The sequence below is a fragment of the Paroedura picta genome, chromosome 3, assembly GCF_049243985.1.
Source record: "Paroedura picta isolate Pp20150507F chromosome 3, Ppicta_v3.0, whole genome shotgun sequence".
NCBI lineage: Eukaryota > Metazoa > Chordata > Lepidosauria > Squamata > Gekkonidae > Paroedura > Paroedura picta.
Window position 1 is genome coordinate 94608163 of NC_135371.1, and position 27225 is coordinate 94635387.

General features: G+C 44.4%; 1 protein-coding gene across 4 annotated transcripts in view; it reads right to left on the reverse strand.

Moving 5' to 3' along the window:
• P4HA2 (prolyl 4-hydroxylase subunit alpha 2) overlaps positions 1-21965 on the reverse strand; it is a 67387-nt gene extending 45422 nt beyond the window's left edge. For 2 of the 4 annotated variants that reach the window (XM_077326889.1, XM_077326892.1), the window contains exon 1: positions 21741-21964. The gene's annotated coding sequence lies outside the window, so the exon portion shown is untranslated. Of the gene's footprint in view, positions 1-3541; positions 3760-21740 lie in introns of all 4 variants that reach the window. The other 2 variants (XM_077326890.1, XM_077326891.1) reach the window with 2 other exon arrangements.
• Between the last annotated feature and the right edge of the window lie 5260 nt (positions 21966-27225).

Here is a 27225-nt window from a genome sequence, read left to right on the forward strand (position 1 = left end):
AAGACAAAACATCTTAATTTGGGTTTGCAGCAGTTTTATTGTAAAAGCTACAGTAGTGTCAGTTATGCTGACAAGCATTGCTTAATGACAATAAAGCGCTGCAGGAACTTCCCATCTGCCTCTATTCATAGTGCAATAGCTAACTAAGGGAGTCAGACCCCTCTGCGGGATCTGCCTCATACTGCTGTCAAATATAGCAAGAGACAACTTGTAGCCACATGGAGACAAATCACTCAGTGGGGCTGATGCAAAGGCAAGCCAGTACATGAAGCAACACAACTCACAAAGCAGATGGCCGCATGGTGGTTATTTCAAGCAGCCTTAGCATGGGCAGCTGATAAGGTCCTTGGAATGGTTTCAGTCTAGCTGCACAAAACATGCCTAGAAATGCTGGCTTGCTACAGAGCAGATTTAAACACACAGCCAAGACAGGAAAAGCTTAATGTTCAAAAGCTTAATGCTAAAAGGCACATCCCAATACAGTTCAACTGTGCAGATACAGCAGTACTGGCACGATTGTGCAGGATTCATTCAGTGACACTACACATGTGTACATTCAAGTGGGCAGCAATAGAACAAATTTAGAGTCCAGTGGCACCTTTAATACCGAGAAATATTTTATCTGAGGAAGTACGCGCGCACACGGGAGCTCATGCCATGAATAAAAATCTGTTGGTCTTAAAGGTGCCATTGGACTCTAAATTTGCTCTACACGTGTGTACAGCTGAAACAGAAGACTGAGCATCTGCTTGTCATATTGTTTCATCTTGTTGGCAGTGACACTGCTCATGGCACTGCTACTAGCTTAGGATAAATGCAAGACCCAGGGCCTTTTCGCACGGGGATCTTTGTTGCAAATTGTTTGCGGAATGAAAAATCGCCATTTAAAATAGTGGAATTCGTCGTTATGCATACCTGCCTTTGTAGTGGAATCAGTTGCGTTTTTTAGCGTTTCCCACAGGCTTCCGGTCTCGGCAGAAATCGCTAGAAAGGAAGCGCTATTGCCAAGCTCGTCCCGCCCCTGGCTGTCAAGCAGCCAATGGGCAGCCGTTAGCATGCTCCCAAACAGCCCCTTTCCCTTTAAGAAAGGTTTTTTTTTTAAAAAAACCGACCCATAGCAACGAATCTAGGTAGATTCGTTGCTACGGAGAGACCCATCCAGCTGCCTAATGTGAGCTGTCGTTTGATTGTATGATCGTTTGCACGCTGCCTCGAGTGATAAAAAAAAATTCCCCCCCCCCTTCTCACGGGCCCGATTTTCGGCTGAATTTATGTGTAAAAAATAAAGGGACTTTATTTCAGCAAACGGGCTTTTCAGTGGTTTGTGCTTAGTGACTAAAGGTGAAGGACTGAAGCCAGGGAAGCCTCTAAACAGAAAGAGGCTCGCCGGTGCGTTTATCCCCGCTCGCTCGGAGAAAAAAAAATGGCGATCGCTTCGCCGGAAGTTTGGAGGAGAGAGCCAGGGGGAGGGACTTTGAAGAACCAGCAACAATGGTAACGCACAGGTCTTTAGCGCTACTGTTGCAGATTGGTTGCAGGAGTGTATCGCTATCCGGAGGGTGAATCCACTTTTCTGGATTCCCCTGAAAGCGCCACAATGAAGCGCTTTTTGCGGGTCGGTTTCAGGATTGTTGCAGATTGTCTACAACGTCGTGGGTTATGGCAAATTAGTAGCGTTTCCAATTAGCAACCATTGTGCTATTTTGAAGCCGTGCGAAATGGCCCCCAGTATTTACATCAGCTTCCACAGTGTGCCTGGAACTATTTTCTTCACAAAAGCATGCACTCCTCAGTACTTTGCCTCAGGTCATTTTTAACTACCCATTTCCTCTTCAGAACACACACAAAATCAATCAGCTTGGCAAGCAGGAGGTAATTCTTCATGCAAAGCCATCCTGGAATACACTATGCCAATCTCCACTCATGCACTAGAAAGATTACAGCTACCTCAATTCTCCCTCACACCAAGGGTGGCATAAGCATGGGGGCTTGGTTAGTATATGAAACAAAAATAAATTGAAATATTTGATCATAATCTGAGCTGCCCTAATATGAAGAGACTGTACTGCTTCTCAAGTAACTCACAAGTAATCTGAACATTTTATAAAGTTGAGTGACAAATACCATGAAAGGTCTGCCAGGAGTAAAACCACAATAAGCGATGTAACAGCACTGGGGGAAGAAGCCAAAATAATTCTGTAGGTGCATATATCTGGATATATTAAACCACGGCTGCCCATCTGCAGAGCTTGTTCTTGCTTCATGGAGACATGACACACAACTTGGCTAAGCCAGACGATGAAGGGATTTTCCAGTTAAAACAGGAAAAGCCCTCCATCCCCCTCCACTTCCCTCCTCACACATCTCCTCAGGTCAGAGTAACTGCCAAGTCAAAGAATGTTTACCTCATCCAGCGGTTTGACTCTTTAGCAGTGCTGCCATTGTACAGGATCATGTGCGTTAATAAGCAAAACAAATCTCCATAAACACACAAGGCATATTTGAGTTAGAAGAGGGAAGACACCTGGCTATAGGATGTTTTATTTCTTGAGCACATTCTTTGCACAGCTGTTACACTTCCAACAAAAGCAACAACACTTCATCAAACCAGAACAAACATGACTTGGTAAATATATTCCGGAGAGGCAAGGAAACATATATATGCATCTCTGCTGGCATGCTTCATGTCTTCCAAGAGTTTCAGTATATGGAAAAGGAAATAAAGAGGTAGTGGGGCAAATTTACAGACACGGATAGCTATAAATCCAATACTGTTCAGTCAGCAAACAAATATTAAACACCACCAGCCAAGAAATGCTCTGAATTAGCTGATAAGTGGAAATCACTTCAATGAACCTATTAACTCTTTGCATGCTACATTCCCCATGCTGGCCAGGTGTCAAAGAGAAAGAAGGTCGCTTTAACAAGCTGATTTACAAGATCCTTTCCTTTGCCAAATGTGTCATCTCTATCTCAATCATTTAAAAGATCATACCCACCCAATTTTCTGATCCTCAGACTCACTCATGAGGACTATTTAGCTATTCCTTAAGGACTGTTGGCAGAATGAGTACACGAAGTATGCAGCACACAGAAGAAAGAGCTCAACAAAGCAAGTGGGGACATCCCCACAGAATGAATGTGTCTTGCAGTATCTTTTATTTTAAACACGTCTGCCTGACTTATTAATGACTCAGTTCACTGTCTAGGGAGGTTATATCCCAGAGTTCTCCAGATTCTTAGTCTTCAGGCTCCACAAATGCATTGCACTCCTAAATGCCTAACAAAACAAATGGCCTCATTTGTCTCATGCTTTCACCAAAAGCACCAATGCCACCTATTCCCACGATCACTTTACTGGGCTGTTTAACTCACAGCAGCAATTGTCATGCACTACACAAGATTAAGTATCAATTTACAGGCAATTTCCACACATAAATTTAAAAAGCATTATATCAGCTGAATGGCAAAGTGCTAAAAAATTTGGGGCTTCCAAGCCCCCCTGATCTTTTCTGCTGTCTCGCCTTTCCCCAAATCTCACCTTCCACAACTGCTGCTGGAAATGGCGGAAGAGAGCAACGCGCCTTATACACGTTGTGCTTCTGCTTGTCAATCAATGCAGGCAATCAATCCCCATTCCCAAAGGAGGGGTAGCCCACCATATGTCATCGGTGGTGGTCATCCTCTTCCCTGATTTCCCAGTGAGGTGAGTGGGTTGGTTGCCGCCGGTTGTTGGTAGTTCTCCAATTGATGGCTTTGCTGAGAGTGGCGGGTAAAAAAATTAATAATAATGATACTCCATATTTTAAAGGTCCCACAATGCCCATTTGTTGCTCCAGGAAGTTAGCCATTTTTAAATGATATTCCTGTCCCCAGGAATAAGGAAGAGGGAAGGCAGGATGAGGCAGGCAACTCTAACGCGTTTGAGCCTCCTTACCTTCCCTCTGCTGGCTGCTCTCCTGTACCTCACACTAAGTAGGCTGGGGAATCCACTTTATGCGATTCCCCAACTAGCCCTTTAAAATGGAGGATGTAGCCAGCTATCTGCTGCCTGGATGCTGGATGTTGGTGACGTCATATAGAGGGGCCAGAATATAATGACTACACTAGGCAAGCATTTCACTACATTTAACGGGTGCGGAAATGCCCACATTCTTCCCCAAGACAACTACAAACAAAGCTCTAACTTTGTACTCACTGTAGAAAAGGAATCTGGACTATGGTAGGTTTATCTCTGTCAGCTGGTTATCACATATATTTGTCTTTCTTGGTGGGACACACATCACTCCCTGAGCCACCTACACTACTAGGGCCTATGTAGCTGAATCAAAGCTATGTAGCAGTATAAAATTTGCACTTGGGGAAAAAAATATGTATTTTTGAGATCCCGATATCGGGGAACTGAAAAATATTGGTATTCCTCATCATCAGGGTTTCAGATATCAGTTTGGCATTCAGATCCATTGAGGGAAGGGAGATTCCAATATTATTTAGCTCCATTATTCCCTAAAGGGAATCTTTCTGGAAGCTGTTTTTGATCAAATGGCACCAAAATTCCAATGGAGTTACTAGTGTCTTTCAATTAAATAACTTCCATGTTTCAAGCAACGTGGAGCAAGTAAAGCAATCACTGGCCAAAAGCCTCCCCAAAGCAGCAGAATCAATAAGACCAAAGAGCCAATGCAGAAACAGGGCATGTCAGCATAAGCATGAGACAATATGGTGAACCCAAAACAACAAATGTACAATCTGAGACCATCTAGTTTAATGGGACGATATTGCTTAAATTTGTTTGACTGTATTTATTGAGTAGTAAATCTCACTGTACTGCTGATTTTTCTATTTATATTGTATTCAATAAAGATCAGTTTAAAGCACCTTCCAGACAAATACTGCCACAAGAACAAGCCTGTGTACAACCAGAAAGAGGAACCCATACCAGGGTCTGGACTTGTGAGGGGGAGGGGCTATTCTCTCAAGCATTCTAGGCAACAGACTAGCTGGCATTAATGTACAATAACAGTTCACATTAGAAAATGGCAATGTTTCTGTTGACTTCATTTTTCACTTCAATGATTCTATTGGATCAGGATTTCTCTACCAGGATTTTTCTGATGGCCCCATTTCCTGAATGAGTGGAAGTTAGTTTTTAATATATATTTTAAATGTGTTAAACCTTTATCAGGTGATATGACCATATATGGTCATGTTGACCCACCCCCTCCCAAAATACATGAGGTGGAGAGGGACCCCGGGTACACAACTATGCTTCCCAACCATATTCTGCACAACTGCGCCATTTCTGGGGCTTCTCAAAGTCTGAAAAATTTTTCTGGGGTTTCTCAATGATAAAAAAGTTGAGAATAGCTGCCTTGAATACATGAACTTTACCCCTTTTATATCACTGGCCCTGTCTCTTGCCAGATTTATGCCTTTGATTCTTACAACACTAGGATCCCCTCCATGACTGTGGTTGGGAAACTTAGCTGTGTACTCGCTCACCCAGGGCTTTTTTAATTCCCATGCTTCCAGGCTCATCATAGACTGTTTTGGGAGGAGAGAGGTCAATATGACCATATACAGTCATATCACCCAAGAAATATTTAACAGATTTTAAAAAATATAATAAAAATTAATTAACTCCCACCCATTCTGGAAACCCTTCCATGGTTGTCAAGAAACCCCAGGGTTTCATACAACTCTGGTCTAACATCATTTCAGGGTTTCTATGAGAATTAAAGGGCAGGGGAAACATGTACCCCACCCTAACATCCCTGAATGAATGGTGTTTTTTTTATGGACCGAGTTAGAGTTCCCCTGAGCTCCTCTTTATACTGGATATTAATCAAAAAAGTAAAGCCTGAAACCTGTTCTGTACCGAGTATGATAAACCAAAATAAAATCTGCATAATCCCACTTGCATTTGTTTGAAAACTTACATGTATGTCACTTCCCGGTTAGGCTTGTCCTTTATCCAGAGATTGCAGTTGGTACAGAATGAGGCTGCGAGGGTCTTCACTAGGACATCTTGGAAGACCCATATTCAGCCTGTGCTGAGACAACTGCACTGTTTCTGGATCAAGTTCAAGGTTTTGGTTTTGACCTTTAAGGATATATGCGCCTTGGGTCCTGCCTATCTGAGGGACTGCATGTCTGCCTATGCTCCCCGCAGGGCACTTTGCTCTGTGGGTATGAATCTACTGGTTGTCCCAACTCCCCGGGACATCCGCCTAGCCTTGACTAGGGCCAGGGTCTTTTTAGCCCTGACCCCAATCTGGTGGAATGAGCTCCCAGAAAAGCTAAGGGCCTTGGTTCCGTAGGGCCTGCAAGACGGAGCTCTTCCACCAGGCATGTGGTTGAGGCCAGGGAGGGGTGCCAGGAGTTACAATATGCAGGTCCTGCCCTATATTTAGGAAGATCACAACCTTCAAGAGCCACAATAGTGGCTCATGACTGTGAAAGGGTTTTTCTCTGAATTTATACCACCATCTTCTTATTGTTATTAGTTGTAAATGTTAGCTTTTAATTGTTTTTAAGGGGTATTGTTATTGCTTTTATTTGAAAGCCACCTTGGGTCAATTTTGTCAGGAGAGGCGGGATATAAATCTAAAAACAAACAAATAAATGTCATCACTACTATGGACAAGAACGACATTCCCCCCCCCCTTCCACTCCCCCCCCCCAGTAAGGAGACATTATTGACAAACAAATCAAAGATTCAAGCGGTGGTCAATATATTCTAAAACAGTAGCATTCCACTGTTTAGCTGCCAGGCATAGACCTCAAAAAAAAAGTTTTAAAGTGTGAGTGTGGGGGTCAGACTTGCCTACAGAAAAGTTAAGCTCACATCCATCATCCTTCCTGCCAAAGGAAAAGAAGTGGTCTCTTAAATTTTTATACTCTGTCTAATTGTATAGAACGGAGAAGTTCATTTTTGCAACTTATTCACACGATTAACTGTAAAACACACAGTACAGGCTTCTTACTGACAGGTTTGAAAAAAAGTAGACATAAAAAGGCTGAAAGCTTCCTCATCTCTCAGCTGTGGAAATCTATAAACACAGTGGAGGTCAATGTGTTCTCCATATGCTGCCCTTACATCTATATACTTCTATAGTAGTTTAAATTTATACAATGTACGGACCGACCAAACTTAACATCTCTAAAATTCATCACTGCATTCCTACTAGGAGTCCAAGACTAACTAACTGGTAAGCCACAAGCCACGTGAAATCTAAGGCATCAAACTAAATGTGATTTAAAAAAAAACCCCAACCCAAAATGTTGCAACTGGAAAGTAAAAATAAATTCAGGAAACTCTGAAGCTGATGTGTTTTCAAAGAAAAAAAATCAACTCAAGAGTATAAATGTTCTCATTTTTATTAGAAAAAATGTAAACATAGCCAGTATTTGAGAATGAGTACCATGTGCTACCTTTTCAAATAAATCTTTTTTGGTCTTAAAGGTGCCATTGGCCTCAAAAATTGTTGTACTACTTCAGACCAACATGGCTATCCACTTGAATCTGCTTGAAGGGCTGTCACATAGAGCAGCAGTCCCCAACCTTTTTCAGGCTGGGGACCCGTGGGGGGAGAGGGAGGGCCGGGGACCGGGGGGGGGGAGATGGAGGCGCAGGCGCCGGCATCTGCAAACCAGCAGGTGTGCCTCCCACCCCCCCACGGTGCGGCGCTTGCTGCGCCAGGAGCACATTGTGGGGGTGGAGGCGTGGGAGCCGGCATACCAGTATGCGCAAACGCGCAGGTGCGGACATGCCACGCCTGCACGTTTGCAGCGCTCGCTGCGCTGGGAGGTGGCCGATCACTCCTGGCGCAGCGTGTGCGCGCCATGGGGGGTAGGGAGGTGTGCCTGCTGGTGCACCCGCGCCTCCCTCCCACCCATTGTGGCACGGGACCGAGGCCTCCATGGCCAGGTATCAAGCTGCCGCCCGGTGGTTGGGGAGCACCGACATAGAGGATGGAGAAGAAATGGAAAGAAACATCCAGAAGAAGTTCCTGACAGTTAGAGCAGTTCCTCAGTGGAACAGGCTTCCTCAGGAGGTGGTGGATTCTCCGTCCATGGAAGTTTTTAAGCAGAGGCTAGATAGCCACCTCACAGAAATACTGGTTCTATGAACTTAGGCAGATTGTTAGTGGCTGGGAAGGTTGGATTGTTTCCATGCTAAGCTCTTGGGGCCCTTTCTTGCATGCCCAAGGAAATGCCAATCAGCACTTTGGGGGTCAGAAGGCGCATTACCCCCCCCCTTTGGTGGAGCTGTTTTTTCTCTTCTTCCCCCCTTTCCCCCCCTTCTCTTCCTCTTTCTCCTCTGGTTCCTTTTCCCCTCTTTCTGTCCTAGATAGCTGGTAACTATAAATCCCTGTGTCACACCATAGTCATGCATAAGGACCCCAAGTTTGTTACCTGAGTGTATTGTTGGTGGATAGTTGTTGTTATGTAAGCACTGACTTTTCAAGTTGTTGCTGTTGTTTGGTTTTGTTTTTGTTTTTCTGTTTGGGCTACTCTGCAGCTTCTTTGCAGGAAAATAATGGGAAGATACTACAGTTGCTATTTTGAAAAATTAATTGACAAAAAAGATAAAATAGAAGGGAAACTAATATCAAAATTATATAAAATATTATTAGATCAGGAATAATCCGCATCACAAACAATAAAAAAATGTGGGAATTAGACCTAAATATCATTATTAATAGGATGGAGTGGAATAAGATATTTAGGCAAGTTCCATTTAAGTCATTATCAAGGAAAGTCCAAGAACATGCAATAAAGTTAATACAAAAATGGTATTAAACCCCAATTAGGGTATATTGAATGAAGAAATCTGGGGATAAAAAATGTTGGAGAGGCTGTGGAAAGGAGGGAACTTTTGTACATATGTCCAGCAATAATGAATTTCTGGGAGAAAATTTTTCTGGAAATTAGTAAAATTATAAAAGTGAAATTGGAACCTTCAGTCCAGTTGGTTCTCCTCAATTTATTCCTCAATGAAAATGCTCAATGTAAGCAGAAAATATTGGTGAACTTTCTGATTGTAGCTGCCAGGATGTTAATTGCTACTAACTGGAAAAACGCAGATTATATATCATTAGATAATTGGCGAAAGAAAATTAGGCAGTTTATGATGTTGGAAAAGTTAACAAATAACAATAAAGTAATTCAAGGGGAGAAAAAGATTGAGGATTTCAATATAATTTGGCTGGATTTGGCAAATTACTTAAGGAAATTTTCAGACTATAAGGTATGTGAACTAGTGTTGTAATGTGTGACTTGGAATTATGATGAACAGTTGAATTGTAATAGATGAAATGGACATTGTCCACAGCAGCGGTCCACAACCTTTTGGCTGCTGCGGACCGCTGCTCCGGAGTGGGGGGAGAGGGCGGCCCGGGGGTCCGGGCACGCACGGCATCCCCAGCGCAAATGCGCGTGCGCTGACTGCTGCGCACGCACGTTTGCGGCTGGCAGGGGTGCAAACGCGTGTGTGCAGCAGTCCACGCATGCGTGTTTGCGCTGCCGCCATACTGGCGGTCGCAGCTCCCCCTCCCGGCCCCTCCGGGCCACCAGCAAATCGGCCGCCAAAGCGGCCGATTAGCTTGCGGCTCGGCAAGCCTCTCTTCCCCCTCCCGAAACAAGAAGCTTGCGGCCTGGCAAAAAAAGTAGGTGCATTTCCTCCAGGCCACACTGGACAGGGATACTGTTCATGTTTTTTTTAGGGGGGAATCATCTGGGCATGGAACTGGGTCAGTGTGGGAGGGCAGGTAGTTGCGCATTTCCTGCATTCTGCAGGGGGTTGAACTAGGTGACCCTGGAGGTCCCTTGCAGCTGTGTGTTTCTATGAGAATTGCATGCTTCTATGAGCTGCAGCATGAGCCAGGCAGGCAAGGGGAAAGTCACTGTCGGCATACAGGAGAATACAGAGCTGCCACTGTATGATCTAGGCAGGTAGAGGAGGTGATACTGCAGGTGGGACCTGCTACCTTTGCTGCCATTATATCCATTACATGGATATAGACAGTGGAAGTATAGGAAGGTGGGGGAGGGTGAGAACAGTAATCACAGCTAAACATGAGTGAAGGATAGGATTTCTCCCCCACCCCAAGTCTTGACAGTCCTTTGCTTGTTGTGATCTAATGCTGTACATTGCCTTACACCAAATCTATTTATTTTGTTCTACCTCCCCTTTTGTTGGACTGAACATCCAGCCTAATGAAGAGCTGTAAAGAATTCATAGTATTTTGTGATGCAAAACACTGTCATATTTTGTTTGGTCCTCAGAGTAATAATAAATAAGAGAAATATTAAACAATCTTTGTTGCCAAATACAGATGTAATGATCTAAATCCCTAGTAAGCCAAGTAATTTCTTTCTCTACTGACACCTGCCACGATCCATTCAAAACAGCCACTAAATTATTATTATTATTTTATTTATTGTCTGCCTCCCCCCAAAGGCTCGAGGTGAGTTACATGTGGATAAAAAAACCCAATACAACCCCTTAAAACCTGTTTAAAACAGCAACACAAAACAAACAATACAAGCAACCCCCATAAGAACCAATATGCTGCAGTGAAAAAATATCCTCCTGAACCTAAAAAAAAAACAAAACCCCCAAATCATCTTCTTGTTTTCGGAAGGGTGCATAAAGGTAAAGGTATCCCCTGTGCAAGCACCAAGTCATGTCTGACCCTTGGGGGCGACGCCCTCTAGCGTTTTCATGGCAGACTCAATATGGGGTGGTTTGCCAGTGCCTTCCCCAGTCATTACCGTTTACCCCCCCCAGCAAGCTGGGTACTCATTTTACCGACCTCGGAAGGATGGAAGGCTGAGTCAACCTTGAGCCGGCTGCTGGGATTGAACTCCCAGCCTCATGGGCAAAGCTTTCAGACGGCTGCCTTACCACTCTGCGCCACAAGAGGCCACCTGCCAATCCTATAGGGGGGTCCTGATCTTCATTGCCACCCAGCCTCAACCATAGACCTGGAAGCAGAACTCTGTGTTGCAGGCCCTGCAGAACGCTGGAAGCTCCCACAGGAATAAAAGGAAGTTACCACCAGAAAGAAAGGAAGTGCCTGACTGATCACTGCTCAGCCCCCTCCCTACCCCATTGAGAAGTCTTTTAATGGTAGGGTTGCCAGCTCTGGGTTGGGGAATACTCTGGGTTGGGGAATACCAGCTCTGGGTTGGGGAATACCTGGAGACGGGTGGAGCCAGGAGTAGGCAGGATTTAAGGTGGGGAGGGACATCAAGGGTGTATATTGCTATGGAGTCCACCCTCCAAAGCAGTCATTGTCTCCAGGGAAACTGATCTTTGTTGCCTGATGAGCTATAAAGCCAGGGTACTCCTAGTTAGTGGTAGACAGATTGTTAAAGTAACATGGATTAGCATTGATGGCTCTCTGTTATAGTGACTGTTTGTGATCCCAACTTGTGTTTCCATGGGCACAAGGACAGTTCATAGAGCATAATTTTCCTGTCTTTTCTCTCCTTTGTGAACCTGGAATCCAGAATAAGACTTTTTTGACGGGCGGGGGGAGATCTGGGCTCTTGCAAGAGGCAAAGTCAAGCTCCGCATGCAGATGCTATTGTGCCTGTGAAAATGCTGGTTAAAATACAATTCACTGTAAATTACCCTGGGCACATACTGATGAGAGAAAAGGAGAGTAAAGTGTCCAGATAAAAATAATAATCCCACTGGTTTCAAGGAGCCTTAAAACAGTTTGTCCTTACAGAAGCCCCATGAACTTCCAGCTTGCTCATGGTGCAAAAAAACCTGGAAGTGGAACTGCTGTATAGGAATGAAATCTTCAGTGAGCATGAAGGAAGGAAGGAAATTCTTAGATGCCACAGAAGGCATTAAAGGGAGTTCCCCAACCTAAGACTACTGGATTTGCCTCAACCTAGTCATGGGCATATTCAGCAGAGGGTTGGTCCCTTTGAATTAACCTGAACTCAATTTATTTGGTATTTTTAATCCACTTTTCTCCACTGAATGCAGACTCCTACAAAATAACATTGTCAACAGAACATCAAATGCAACAAAACAGACTTATCAGGAGGGGAGGAAAGTAGAGCTGTGGGTAAAAGGTTTGCTCCAGTGGGGACAATTTCTCCCTGGGAACTTCCTTCCACAATAAAGCATCCCTTTAAGCTTCCAGGGATATTTAGATATTAACCGTTAGGGGGATTGCCCAATCTGTCTGCATAACAGTTGTACCTAGTTGGCTACATATTTTATGTTGCTTTATGCTTCCTGGGTGTAACTCTGCCATACAACAAATGATAATCTTCCCAGAGATGCTTCTCTGGTAAAGCTGATAGCGAGCTGAAACCCAAACTAAATAAAGCCTTGCTTCCCCATATATCTAAATTTAAACTTTGTTGTGACACAGTTTAACTATCCTAATTTTGATGAATACCTCCTTCTGTTATACATGACTCCCAGTATTTGCTTCAGAGGTGCGGTTCTTCACTGAAGCCATGGAGTCTGGTCTCATAAACAGCAATTAGAGGTTAGCTTCTGCCTTTTGCTGGATACTTTCAGTTTCTGCTGTTGTCATGTACTGGAGCAGGGAAGAGGAATAACGGTACTTCAATACCTCAGCATGGTTCATTAAATATATTAATTGTTCTTATTTAAACAAAAGGGGTCTGATTTTTAAGAGTCCAAAGCATATTAAATGCAAAACATGTGCCTTGCTGTCAGACCGAGTGGCTTCAGTTATGTGGCTAAAAGCATAATCCCACATATGATTACTCAAAAATAATCAGTCACAGAGGCTGAAGTCAGAGGCCTTATTACATCCCTAGCTTCCAATAAATCACCTGGAGAAGATCTGATTCCACCTGATTTATTTAAAGCGTTCCCTAACTGGTGGGCCCCAGTCTTAGCTAGGGTCTTCACCCAGATAAATGAATCAGGCATTTTCCCCAATGGCTGGAAGATGAGCATAGTGGTTCCTATCCACAAAAAAGGCAACAAGACCGACCCACAAAACTACCGCCCCATTAGTTTACTAAATATCGCATCTAAACTCTATGGAAAATTCCTCTTACATAAACTAGAGGACTGGGCTGCTGACAACCATATCTTACACCCACACCAAGCAGGATTTAGAAGAGGCCATTCTACCACTGACCACTGCCAACCCCTCCATTACTTAGTCTACTCCAGTATAGAAGGCCCTACGAGAGCCTTATACGCAGCTTTCATTGATTTAGCCACAGCTTTTGACTCCATTGATAGGGACAGACTCTGGTCAAAGCTGAGGGAAACTAACATCGATAAACGCCTACTGTTTCTGATGCATGAACTGCACTCAGGCACCCACACAAAAATTAGGGTAGGTGCTTCAGGCTCTCTAACTAATGAAATTGCAGTAAGGAAAGGGGTAAAGCAAGGGTGTGTACTAGCCCCTCTGCTTTTCAATATTTATATCAACGATATAGTTCAAAGACTATCGGGCCCAGAATTTGTACCCCCTTCTGTCGGTCAGCAAAAGGTCTCTATCCTGCTTTATGCAGATGACATGGTCCTGGTTTCCCTTACAAGAGTTGGTCTGAAAAAGCTACTTAACAACTTGGGTACTTATTGTAAGGAAGAGTCCCTTTCCATTAACTACACAAAAACAAAAGTTATGGTTTTTAGGAAAAGACCTAAAAAATTTATCTGGAGTATAAACAATATTCCTATAGAACAGTGTAGCACATTTAAATATCTTGGGATCACTTACAGTGAGACCCTAAACTGGAATGCCCACCTTGCAACTATAAAGGCCTCTGGTCTAAAAATCATTGGAGCCATTCTGAGATTTTATTATACCAGGGGAGGGTTTCTAGTTGACCCAGCTCTAAAGCTCTTTGCAGCCAAGGTCATTCCTCACCTACTATATGGCATTTACATCTGGGGCTGGAAAGAACAAACAATCAATAGCTTGGAGCCCATTCAGAACTTTTTCTTCAGACGTATCCTGGCTCTTCCAAAAGGGTCCCCTGCAGCCCTGATGAGGGCAGAGCTTGGTTTTCCCTCACTCAAAGCCCGTGCCCACTTAGCTATTCTGAAATCTTGGAAGAAAGACATCTCAACCAAATTAGATTCTTTAAACCATCAAAGTTTTAAGCTCTTATTGAGCAAGGACAGGACTCGGTCTGATTTTTTCAGCTCCATCCTTTCACGCTATACCATACCAGATGACTTACTGCATACATCAGCCAATATTTCTGATTTACGTGATTGGGTGTTCAAAGCTGACTCTCTGATCGACCACTCTTCAATACAGCTATCACAAGCAGCCCCATGGTATAAAACAATTAAAAAAGACCATTCCAGAGCATCATATTTAGTAAATATAACGACACGTAATCTTAGAATGGCCCTAACATCTTTGCGGTTTGAAATGATGCCATCAGCCATGCTCTCTGGGCGATATCTCCGAATACCCACAGCCCAACGCCTGTGCATATGTGGAAATCCATCTGTGGAGGACCTGCCCCACTATGTCTTGGCTTGTCCCCTGTACTCCGAACCCAGGGGCAAATTCCTTGCCAAGCTATTACCAAACTCTCACCCTATTTCTGATTTTAACAAAGTCACCTATCTGTTATCAGATGTCGACCCCTATATCTCTTATAGGGTGGCACTTTTTGCTCTGGCTGCCAGGAAGATTCGAGCTAATGCATTTTTACAGGAGCCTCCACCTTGATACACCATTTTATCTCTTTTATTGTAACTTAGTAGTCCATGTTTACATTTTTAGGTACACAATATTGGAGAAATATTGTTTTATTTGTTTATATTTGTGCCATATTGTTTTAATTGTGTTTTGTAATGGCCTTTGGCTACATACAATAAATGTTATCGTAGTAGTACTCAAAAATAAATCCCAGAGTGTTCTGTAAGACTTGTCCCAGTTTAATGTGAACAGAACCGAAGCCTAATAACTTTTAAAATGGATAGTGCAAGTGACAAAATATAGAACAAGCATGCTGGGCAGAAGCCAAATCATAAAAGCACACAGAACAGTAATTGGAAGTACATACGAAAGCTATATTTTGTAAACGGAAGAACAGGGATTATAAAAATATTTTGTCTGTGCTGGATAGGATCATAGACGGAGTCATGACAATTGTTATAAAAGCCTATGTTTTAAAACTGCAGGCTCCTTTTTATTGATATATATTCTTCTGTGCTCAAGCAGATTTCCTTCAGTTCACAAAGAGCTCTTTCTAAAAACTAGTATCCTAAGGCAACTTCAGATTCCACAGTTCATGGAACTCAGGGACATTCTATTTTGCTATTCCTATTTTACCCTGGAAAACAATCTCCACAACTCTTTAGCCTTGTACTTACCACCTTTGATATGTTCACATGGATTTTTTACAATGTATTTTCCATTTGATATTTCACCATCATGAAAAACAAACATCCATCCAGTTTAGTCTTTCTGACAGTCAAACTATTCACTGTTTAGCTATTTGAAATATTTCTATGCTGCCTCTGCTTTCCATCACAAGGACCCAAGATAGTCAAGGACAGTTCTCCCCATCAAGGAGCCCAGAATGGCTGCTCAAGATGCCATTAATCGGCTTTCTCCAAGTGGGAGGTGGGAGAAGATTATTCCCTAAACACTTGTTATCACCATCTGGGTACAAGTTGACCCCCTGAGACATTGGAAGTACCGGTGGGGTTTTGCTCAGTCCAGGTAGCCAACAGTTTAAGAGGAGATGGTGCAAGTTAATTACATAGCCAGTACTCCCAGGAGCACAGCTGCCTCCTGGGTATGAGCTGAACCCCTTTAATGCTGCTAGTATAGCTGAGGATAAGCTTACTCCACAAACAGGAGGCGCGATTATATGTAGCGTTATGCCACTCAGCTGGCGTAACGCTATTTTTAACGATGTGCGGAAATGCCCTCAATATATCTACTTCTCAACATGGCCCGATCTGAGGATACTTAAATATGGAGACCAGAACCTGGAAGCATGTACTGGCAGGCTTGGCTGCTTGCTACTATTTCAACAGCAGGATCACCACCCAAAAGCTAGTGTGGCAGAGTAGTTAAAACAGCCTTTCACAACTTTTTTACGATTGAGAAAACCCTGAAACACTCTTCAGGCTTCAAGAAACCCCAGAAGTGGTGTGATTGTACAGAATACGGTTGAAAAACATAGCTGATGCCCACCCAGGAACTCTCCCGCCCCCTTCAGGCCCATCATTAGCCATTTTGGGAGGGGGGGCATGTTGACTTGACCATATATGGTCATATCCATGATCAATGCTTAACAATTTTTAAAGTATATTAAAATTAACTAACCCTCACCTATTCAGGAAATCCTTCCTGGGCCATCATGAAACCCCAATGTTTCATGAAACCCTTGTTGAGAAAGCCTGAGTTAAATTGTCAGACTAGGATCCAGGAGACCCAGTTCTGAATCCCTTGAGTGCCACAGAAGTTCACTCAGTGACATACTCCCCATCTAACCTACCTCAAAGGGTTACTGTGAGGATAAAATGGAGGAGAGTGGTATGATATAAGCTGCTTTGGGTCCTCACTGGGGAGAAAGGTGGGCATAAGTTTAAATGAATAATACAACTGAAGATTAGGGCTGATAAAAGGTTCGTTAGTGGATGGGTGAGGAAGAGAGAAGGAAGCAGGAACGGATAAGGAAACAGGGCTGCCAGGAAGGAGGAAAGAGGAAATAGTGTGGAGAGGGGGGCAAAAGGAAACAAAAATAACAAATCTGGAATGAATTAATGAAATATAGGCATTTGGAAATTCCAAATAACAGGTATTCAGAGTAGATATATAATATGAGGTTTTGGTTAAATGATATCTTCCCCCTTGAATGCTGAATCTCGCAGCATTACCAAAATCCCAGATTTCAGTAAATATTGGATTTCTGTCTGTCATTCCTCCTGATGAAGGGAGGAGAAAAGAAAAGACACTGTATGAGAGGAGAAAGAAGAGCAGGAAGGAAGTATATAGGTTTCTTGTGCACAATAGGCTCAGTTCAAATCAACTATATGTGTGATCAAATGGTATTTCTGCATATTTATCCCCAAATGATACAAACACATGACAATCTTTGGAACTCAAAAGGCTTTTAGCTGAGCACCAGAAATTCTTGCTAACAGCGAAAGGTTACATTTACTTGCTGAAGCCAAGAGCCTTCATCCCATCAGTCCCTCTTTCCCCCAAAGATAACTGTCATCCAACTGGCTCCACCCTTTGGAATTACAACCCCAAAGCACTGCACACAACTTTTCTACATGCCTGCATCACCACCTCTCCTGCCAAGGGTTTAATGTGCATCTGCAAGTAATTAAACATATAAATGCTGAACAAACATTAAAGGAACTTGAAGGTCCCTCAGTATTCCCCCCCCCAGCATGTGGGGGACTATTTGTTTTGCCTAAAATACTGCGTGTTCGGAAATCAGCCAGGGAGAACAGTATTCCAACAGCATTAGCAAGCTTGGTCAAGTCATGTAACGTTCCTTCAAATTACAAGGCAGAGTAAACTATGTTAAGAGTATTTTTAGAACTCCACAAAAAAGCTTAGGCTATGATATTTTTAAATCCATCAATATCTAGAATTTGACCCTGAGAAAAACCCTAACACAGAGATGGCTGTATGAACTAATCAAATCTAAAAGCAGGCAAGGAAGGACATTTCTGCTGGACATTGTAAGCCTTCTCTTCCCCTATTTTGAGCTAGCCAAGACTTTGTGGAGTACTAAACGTATCAAAACCTTTTGGCTTTTCACAGCACAAAATGTTAATATGCAATATGAAGGGCCATATAAATCTGAAAACAGTCCTGAAAGAGACAAGATGTTTCAAGTAAACATCTGTAAAAGCCAATATTTTAAAGATTTGGAATTAAGTACCAAGGAAAGTAAATATAACAGAGGTCTCCAATAAAGCGTGCAGAAACATTTAATTTAAAAGTTGTCTGTTATGATGGAACGTAATAAGAGGATGGAGAGTACATCACATGATCACAGACCATGAAGAACTGAAATAGTAAGTCATGAATCTACAAATGGTGAAGGTCTATCTTTAAACCGCCCGTGGTGCCGCGGGCGCCACGAACTAAATAAAAGGCTAAGGGGTTCTAGGGCGGGATGTGTCCGTGATGAGGAAGGGTCCAGATTGGACCCTTCCTCCGGACAGACAATTGGAGGGACCAATCGACAGGTGCTTTGCGCCTGCCGATTGGTCCCTCCGATTCCCAGCCCCAGCAACTGTGAGCCGCGCGCAGCACAGCCCGCAGTTGCTCCCTTTGCCGCTGGCCTGATGCGTTAGAGGCGCTTCGCGCCTCCAACGCGTCAGGCCGGCCGCAAGGGAGCCCCCGGCAGCCGCGCGGAGCACGGCTGCTGGGGGCTCCCTGCCCAGCGGCCTGACGCGGCGAGAGGCGCTTTGCCGCCTGAAGGAGCCGCCGACAAACGACCGCCGCCCAGGGGAGGCCCCGCCGCCCGAGGGAGTCCCACGACTGGGTAAGTGCCTAGCGCCCGCTGTATTACTCATACAGCGGGCTTGATTACTAGTTTATGTATAAAACCTAGAGAGGGCAAATGAGATGCCAGATAAATATGAATCATTTTGAACATGTTCAGTCATTGCACTAGCAATACTTTTCAGAAGTCTTTGTTGAATCACTGTTTTTGCAGTGTATACAATTGTATCCACGTACTGACTTCTCTTCCTATTTACACAAGTTACCATCTTCAGCCTCTTTGCTTTTTGGACACAAATTACCTACATAAATATAAAGAACTATTATCAGTAAAGGAACAGTCATCTTTTATGAACTATGAACTAGGAGTCTCCAGGGCAAGTCTCAGTTCAACTACAAACTCAGTGGGTGTCCCTAAGTAAGCAATTTCATCTGATAGCACAATTAGTTTTGGACAGGGAAAGTCTGCCTTTGCATGCTGTGATGGGCACAATCCTGGCATTGTTGAGCTGTTTTCAGTTCTATTGGTATCAGTGGAGAGATAAAAGCATGCTGGACTGTTCCCAATTAAATCAATTGAGCTGGAAAAGGCTTAACTGTGGCTGGATTTCATTCAAGCTAATTTGACTTCTTGGATAATGCAAACCGTAGCATTCATAGAACATGAATGCAATTGAATGTGAACATGGAATACACAGAGCCATCCATTTGTGATTCAGAAATCCTAATTGATTCCTGTGGAATGGTGGATTACGATAACAAGTTATACATTTATTATGCGACCTGTTGGGTTTAAAGATTTAAACTAGGTTTGCACAACCATAAGCTATGGTAAGAATGATTTTGGCATGCAACACTCTGAAAAAACTCTGCAAACAACAGCCTGACAGTCTTGATGGAATTATCCTAAAGCTTAGACTACAGCTATATTTGTTAGGCACAGTTATTATTGCTGCCACACAGGCTCTCTCCCCCCCCCTTAACCCCCCCCAACCGGAGTCTATGGCAGCATAGGAAAAAGTGAGCATGTGTACCAAAATTTATTTTTCAGACTTTAGGTATTTGTAATGTTGCTTTGGCAAGGCTTGTGTAGGAATTTCCTCGTCGTTTTTATATTGTGCATTAGCCTATACCAAGCTGCAAGTTATACATTCATTGTGTAGCAAAGCTGTGGAAGGATCCATATATAACTCAACTTCTGCAGATAAGGAAACTTTTCTGTCAGGATTCCATTTGTCTGACTAGTGAGGACTGATTCCTGTCAAAAGAAATATGTCCAATCTTATTGCAAAATCCTGGGTTTCATGCTGTCTTTTGGGAGCTGAGAATCACAAGAAGTGAGCTGAATTGCCTCTCTGGAGAACTTCAGAGTAAATAGGAGGAACAGGGAGGAGCAAAAGGCTTTCCATAGAAAAAGGCAGGAATGCAATACAGATGGCCCATAACCAAAGACAATCAAAGAAGCTGCCATGCCCATTTCTTATCTTTCCCCAAGAAGCAAATAATACATTCATAATGTTCCACATAAGTAGTTCTGTCAGAGAAGAGCTATAAATGCAGGATCAATAGAGATTCTGTTTCTTCTCCAGCATCTTGACTCTAGCTAGCCCTGCCTGACAATAACCCTCCACACACACATACCCTTTCTATGTAACAGTTGAGGTTTTTCTGTTTCTAGAACTTGACCCTGAGAAAAACCCTAACACAGAGATGGCTGTATGAACTAATCAAATCTAAAAGCAGGCAAGGAAGGACATTTCTGCTGGACATTGTAAGCCTTCTCTTCCCCGATTTGGAGCTAGCCAAGACTTTGGAGTACTAAACGTATCAAAACCTTTTGGCTTTTCACAGCACAAAATGTTAATATGCAATATGAAGGGCCATATAAATCTGAAAACAGTCCTGAAAGAGACAAGATGTTTCAAGTAAACATCTGTAAAAGCCAATATTTTAAAGATTTGGAATTAAGTACCAAGGAAAGTAAATATAACAGAGGTCTCCAATAAAGCGTGCAGAAACATTTAATTTAAAAGTTGTCTGTTATGGTGGAACGTAATAAGAGGATGGAGAGTACATCACATAAAATGTATTTATTTGAAAAATGTATTTATAATTCCCCCCACCCCCCTCATCTGAACATGGATAGAGCCCATGGGTATCTCCCACATGCATATTTCCTCAAACGCTGTCAGGCTATTATCATTCCTCTGAACTGACCACTTTTTGGTGAAGTTTTGACCCCCCCCCCAAACATACACACACACACTTTCTTATCTCGAGGGCCTCAGGCTTCACAGCACCTTGAGCAAGCCCAGCTTTCCAGCTGGTGCACACATTTTCGCTACATTCCTACCCTGAAGCATCTCTCATCATCTGCACCCTCCTGAAAGCTGGGATGCCCTGCCTACAGGAAACACTTATAGCCACTCCTGAAAAGCAGCCACGGGGGTACTTCAAGTGGCACAGCTCCCTCTTGCCTTTAAGCCGTTTTGTCTGGTGTTGACTAAAGCAGTAAGTCTCCTCGACCAAACCGCAAGCATTTCCTAGGAGCCAGCTTGGTACTGCGGTTAAGAACAGCGGCTTCTCATCTGGTGAGCCCGGACTGATTCCCTGCTCGTCCACAAGAAGCCAGCTGGGCGACCTTGAGCAATTCTCAACAATTCTCCTAGGACTGTTCTCACAGGGCTTTTCTCTTAGAGCTCTCTCGGCCTCTCCTACCCCACAGGGTGTCTGTTTCAGGGAGAGGAAGAAAAGGGGATAGTAAAGCCGCTTTGAGACTCCTTCGGGCAGTGAAAAGCGGAGTATAAAAAGCAACTCTTCTTCTCAGGAAGACACCCTCCATACCCCACCCTTGTCTTACATGATGCCTGCCTCGCACTCTGTCCTGCCCGCCAGTCTCGCCAATTTCGGGCGGAAAGGGTTTACCTGTAACTCCCGCCAAGGAGGAGCGGCGGCCGGCTGCCCTGCCCAGGCGAGCCCCTCCAAAGAAGTTAGACGGAGTTTACCTCGCAGAAGCATTACACGCGACGGCTCCCCCGGCCGATGAAGTGACCCCCCCCCCCCCCGCGCCACTTTCCCCTGTCGCCAGGGCTCCGGGTTCGCCCCGTGTCCCCGAGGCACGCGGGACTCCGGGAAGCGGCAGGGGCATGCCTCGGGAGGTGGGGGTCGGAGCCAAGAGCAAGGCGCGGCCGCAGGACGCGAGCGAGGGCGAGTTGGGGTTGCAAGGCAAGGCGGGGTGGGCGAGAAGAGGTGGGCAGAGCTGAACGCTACCTGGCAAGTCGCGGCGGCAAAGGAGCGGCAGGAGGCGAGCCTGGCCCCCGGCAACCCGGCTCAAAGCAGCGTCTGAAGCGGCCCCAGGGAGCGCACCCAACCCGCCCTGCTCGCGAGAAGAGGCTCCGCCGCCACAGCCAAGAACAAGCCGCCCGGGGTGCTCCACACTTTCTAGAACAGCCCTGGCACTTCCAGCCGGAGCGGCGCAACCTCCTCCCCCCTCTGCTGATGCGCTTGGCGTTCTCCGCTCCGATTGGACCGCTGCCACGTCGGAAGCTCCGCCTCCCCAGCAGAGTCCTCCAAGGCGTCCTGCCACTACCGTAATGCTTAGAAGAGCGGGTGGGGTGGGGCTCAGTCCTAAAGCGTCGTGGTGACGAGGCCTCGCTGATCGGTCTTTTTGACAAGGTTATAGCTCGGCAGTGAATAGGGAGCGGAGGGTTATGCATGACCTGAACTTGAACGCACAAACTTTCATGCTGGCCGTTCCTTCTTGGAGGGAGATCTAGCAATTGAGTTTTCTATGACATCTGGCGTATCCTATTTGAAAATTGAACTGCTGAGGAGGGTTGTTGTTGTTGTTTTTAGGTGCGAAGTCGTGTCCGACCCATCGCGACCCCATGGACAATGATCCTCCAGGCCTTCCTGTTCTCTACCATTCCCCGGACTCCATTTAAGTTTGCACCTACTGCTTCAGTGACTCCATCCAGCCACCTCATTCTCTGTCGTCCCCTTCTTCTTTTGTCCTCGATCGCTCCCAGCATTAGGCTCTTCTCCAGGGAGTCCTTCCTTTTCATGAGGTGGCCAAAGTATTTGAGTTTCATCTTCAGGATCTGGCCTTCTAAAGAGCAGTCAGGGCTGATCTCCTCTAGGACTGACCGGTTTGTTCGCCTTGCAGTCCAAGGGACTCGCAAGAGTCTTCTCCAGCACCAGAGTTCAAAAGCCTCAATTCTTTGATGCTTGGCCTTCCTTATGGTCCAACGTTTGCAGCCATACATTGCAACTGGGAACACCATAGCCTTGACTAAACACACTTTCGTTGGCAGGGTGATGTCTCTGCTTTTTACGATGCTGTCTAGATTTGCCATAGCTTTCCTCCCCAGGAGCAAGCGTCTTTTCATTTCTTTTGCTGCAGTCCCCATCTGCAGTGATCTTGGAGCCCAGGAAAATAAAATCTGTCACTATTTCCATTTCTTCCCCATCTATTTGCCAGGAATTGAGAGGGCCGGATGCCATGATCTTCGTTTTCTTGATGTTGAGTTTCAAACTTTTGCACTCTCCTCCTTCACCTGCATCAACAGGCTCTTTAGTTCCTCTTCACTTTCTGCCATTAGAGTGGTATCATCTGCATATCTGAGGTGGTTGATATTTCTCCTTGCAATCTAGATCCCAATTTGTGACTCCTCTAATCCGGCCTTTCTCATGATGCACTCCACAAGTTTAATAGGGAAGGCGACAGTATACAGCCTTGCCTAACTCCTTTCTCAATTTTGAACCAATCAGTGATTCCATGTTCAGTTCTCAGTGTTGCTTCTTGACCTGCATATAAGTTTCTCAAGAGACAAATAAGATGCTCTGGTATTCCCATCTCTTTAAAATCTTGCCACAATTTGTTGTGCTCCACACAATCAAAGGCTTTAGCATAGTCAATGAAGCAGAAGTAGATGTTCTTCTGGAACTCCGTAGCTTTCTCCATGATTCAGCGTATGTTGGCAATTTGATCTCTAGTTCCTCTGCCTCTTCAAAATCCTACCTGTACTTCTGGAAGTTCTCGGTCCACATATTGCTGGAGTCTAGCTTGTAAAATTTTGAGCATAACTTTGCTAGCATGAGAAATGAGTGCAATGGTGCGGTAGTTTGAACATTCTTTGGCATTGCCCTTCTTTGGGATTGGAATGTAAACTGACCTTTTCCAATCCTTTGGCCATTGTTGAGTTTTCCAAATTTGCTGGCATATTGAGTGTAGCACTTTTACTGCATCATCTTTTAAGATTTTGAATAGTTCAACTGGAATGCTGTCACTACCACTAGCTTTATCGTTGACTGGGGAGGGTAGGCTTTGCAAAATAGAAAACTATCCTGAATGCTTGTTTTCTTTCTTCTCTTTTTTGGCTGCCTTTCCATCAATGGTTACAATTCAGGGACAGGCAATATCTCTTGCCTGGCTGACAGGCAATCCTAGGATCTCATGGCTATAACTACACACAGGCCATACAGCAAATCAAATAATAATGGCCAGGACATGCAGCCTGGAGCACAGAGAGTAGAGTGCCCATGAGTGTGCAGAGGATGTGTGCAGGCAGAGGATTGCTGGCAATGAGCCCTATCAGAGGCCCTGCATCTTTGCAGGTACTCCACCTCATGTAAGGTGACGTTGTTGTTGTTAGGTGCAAAGTCGTGTCCGACCCATCGCAACCCCATGGACAATGATCCTCCAGGCCTTCCTGTCCTCTACCATTCCTCGAAGTCCATTTAATTTGCACCAACTGCTTCAGTGTTCCATCCAGCCACCTCATTCTCTGTCGTCCCCTTCTTCTTTTGCCCTCAATCGCTCCCAGCATTAGACTCTTCTCCAGGGAGTCCTTCCTTCTCATGAGGTGGCCAAAATAATTCAGTTTCATCTTCAGGATCTGGCCTTCTAAGCAGCAGTCAGGGCTGATCTCTAGGACTGACTGGTTTGTTGGCAATTTGATCTCTTGTTCTACTGCCTCTTCGAAATCCTGCCTGTACTTCTGGAAGTTCTCAGTCCACATATTGCTTGAGCCTAGCTTGTAGGATTTTGAGCATAACTTTGCTAGCATGAGAAATGAGTGCAATGGTGTGGTAGTTTGAACATTCTTTGGCATTGCCCTTCTTTGGGTTTGGAATGTAAACTGACCTTTTCCAATCCTGTGGCCACTGTTGAGTTTTCCAAATTTCCTGGCATATTGAGTGTAGCACTTTTGCTGCATCGTCTTTTAAGATTTTGAATATTTCAACTGGAATGCTGTCACCTCCACTAGCTTTATTGTTGCTCAGACATCCTCAGACCCATTTGACTTCACGTTCCAGGATGTCTGGCTCCAGGTCAGTGACTACCCCCTCGTGGTTATCAGGGATGTTAAGCTCGCTCTTGTATAGTTCCTCTGTATAATTTTGCCACCTTTTAAAATCTCTTCTGCTTCTGTAAGAGCCCTACCATTTTGGTCCTTTATCATACCCATCTTTGCATGAAATGTTCTCTTCATAGCTCCAATTTTATTGAAGAGATCTCTGGTCCTCCCTATTCTATTGTTTTCTTCTATTTGTTTGCACTGTTCATTTAAGAAGGCATTCCTATCTCTTCTAGCTATTCTCTGGAATTCAGCATTCAGTTGGGTGTATCTTTCTCTTTCTCCCTTGCCTTTCACTTCCCTTCTCTCCTCAGCTATTTGTAAAGCTTCCTCGGAAGCCATTTTGCTTTCTTGCATTTCTTTTTCTTTGGGATGTTTTTAGTTGCTACCACTTGTACAATGTTGCGAACCTCCGTCCATAGTTCTTCAGGCGCACTGTCTATCAGATCTAATTCCTTAAATCTATTTGTCACCTCTACTGTATATTCGTTAGGGATATGATTTAGTTCATACCTGAGTGGCCTAGTGCTTTTCCCTACTTTCATCAATTTGATCCTAAATCTTGCGAAAAGAAGCTGATGATCTGAACCACAATCGGCTTGTAGTCTTGCTTTTACTGACTGTATAGAACTTTTCCATCTTTGGCTGCAGAGCACATAGTCAATCTGATTTCTGTGTTGACCGTCTGGTGTTGTCCATGTGTAGAGTCATCTCTTGGGTTGTTGAAAAAGAGTGTTTGCTATGACCATTGTATTCTCTTGACAAAATTCTACCAGCCTGTGCCCTGCTTCATTTTGTACTCCAAGGCCAAACTTGCCTGTTATCTCGGTAATCTTTTGGCTTCCTACTTTAGCATTCCAATTCCCCATGATAAGCACATAATTTTTGGCATTGCTTCTAGAAGGTGTTGTAGGGCTTCATAGAACTGGTCAACTTCATCCTCTTCAGCAGCAGTGGTTGGGGCATAGATCTGGATTACTGTGATGTTGAATGGTTTGCCTTGGATTCGAACTGAGATCATTCTGTCATTTTGGGGATTGTATCACAATACTGCTTTTCCTACTCTTTTATTGATTATGAAAGCTACTCCATTTCTTCTGAGAGATTCTTGCCCACAGTAGTATACCTGATGGTCATCTGAATTAAATTCATCCATTCCTGTCCATTTGAGTTCAGTAATTCCTAAAGTGTCAATGTTCAGTCTTGTCATCTCTTGTTTGACAACGTCCAGCTTGCCTTGATTCATGGATCTGAAGTTCCAGGTTCCCATGGAATAAAAGTCTTTCAGCATCGGACTGTCTTTTCGCCACCAGTTACTTCCACAACTGAGCGTCAAGCCACTTTTAACTTGTGGAGACCCTATAAATTACTAACCGTCAAGACATCCTGTCATTATTAGCCTTGTTCAGGATTTGCCCTGGCTTCCTTTATTGAGTCAATCTGTCTCATGTTGGGTCTTCCTCTTTTCCTGCTACGCTCAGCTTTTCTTAGTGTTACTCTCTTTTCCATGAAGATAGATCAAGATTGGTAGCCATGTCAGTCTGTTTGTAGCAGTAGAAAAGAGCAAGAGTTTAGTAGCACACACACAAAGTCCAAATGCAGGGAACAAAAAGAGGAATTTCAAAAAAATGCTCCAGAGAAGAGGAGAGAAAGAATAAAACAAACACAATGTTGGCAGGTTGTTGTGCTGAAATACTGTTATTCTAATACTAGCTGCAAAGCCAGTTCCTAAGAATGGGCTTTGAACTGCCCCCCCCATAAGGTGGCTTTGGGGGCGCTCACAGCCGGAGCAAGTGGCATGGGTGGGGGCTGGCCAGCTCGTGGGACAGAGCTCCTTAGCAGGGTGGGACCTGATGGGGGATGGGGCTGCTCATTAGCAGCCCAGGGCCGGGGCTTGCTCATTAGTAGCTCTGCTGGGGCTTGCTCGTTAGCAGGCCGGGGCTTGCTCGTTAGCAGCCCTGAGGGCACACCCCCTTCACAACCACCCTTCACCCAGGGCCCTCTCTCCTGACCTGCTGCTGGCTCCACGTCTGAGAGCAAAGTCGCTAACATTCAGGAACGGAGGGCAGGAGCTGTAGGGGCAGATTTTACCTATTCCAACTCGGACACCCTGGACATGTTCCACCCTCCAGGATGTTTCACAAATATTAAGAGGAACAATGGATGTAAAGCCAATCAGATCCCCCATACTTTTCAGAAGCCCTGATGGACAGCAGTCCCACCTAGCCACTGCCTGTTTCTAAAAATACTTGGAGGGCACCAGTTTGTGCTATGGGGCCTGTGGCAGCACATGGGGGATGCAGTAAGGGTTGTAGGCAGTGGATAAATGGGCTTATGAACACCAAATTCCTCTTAAAGACCCAATCAACAAAAGCTTACAGGAAATAGGTTTATTG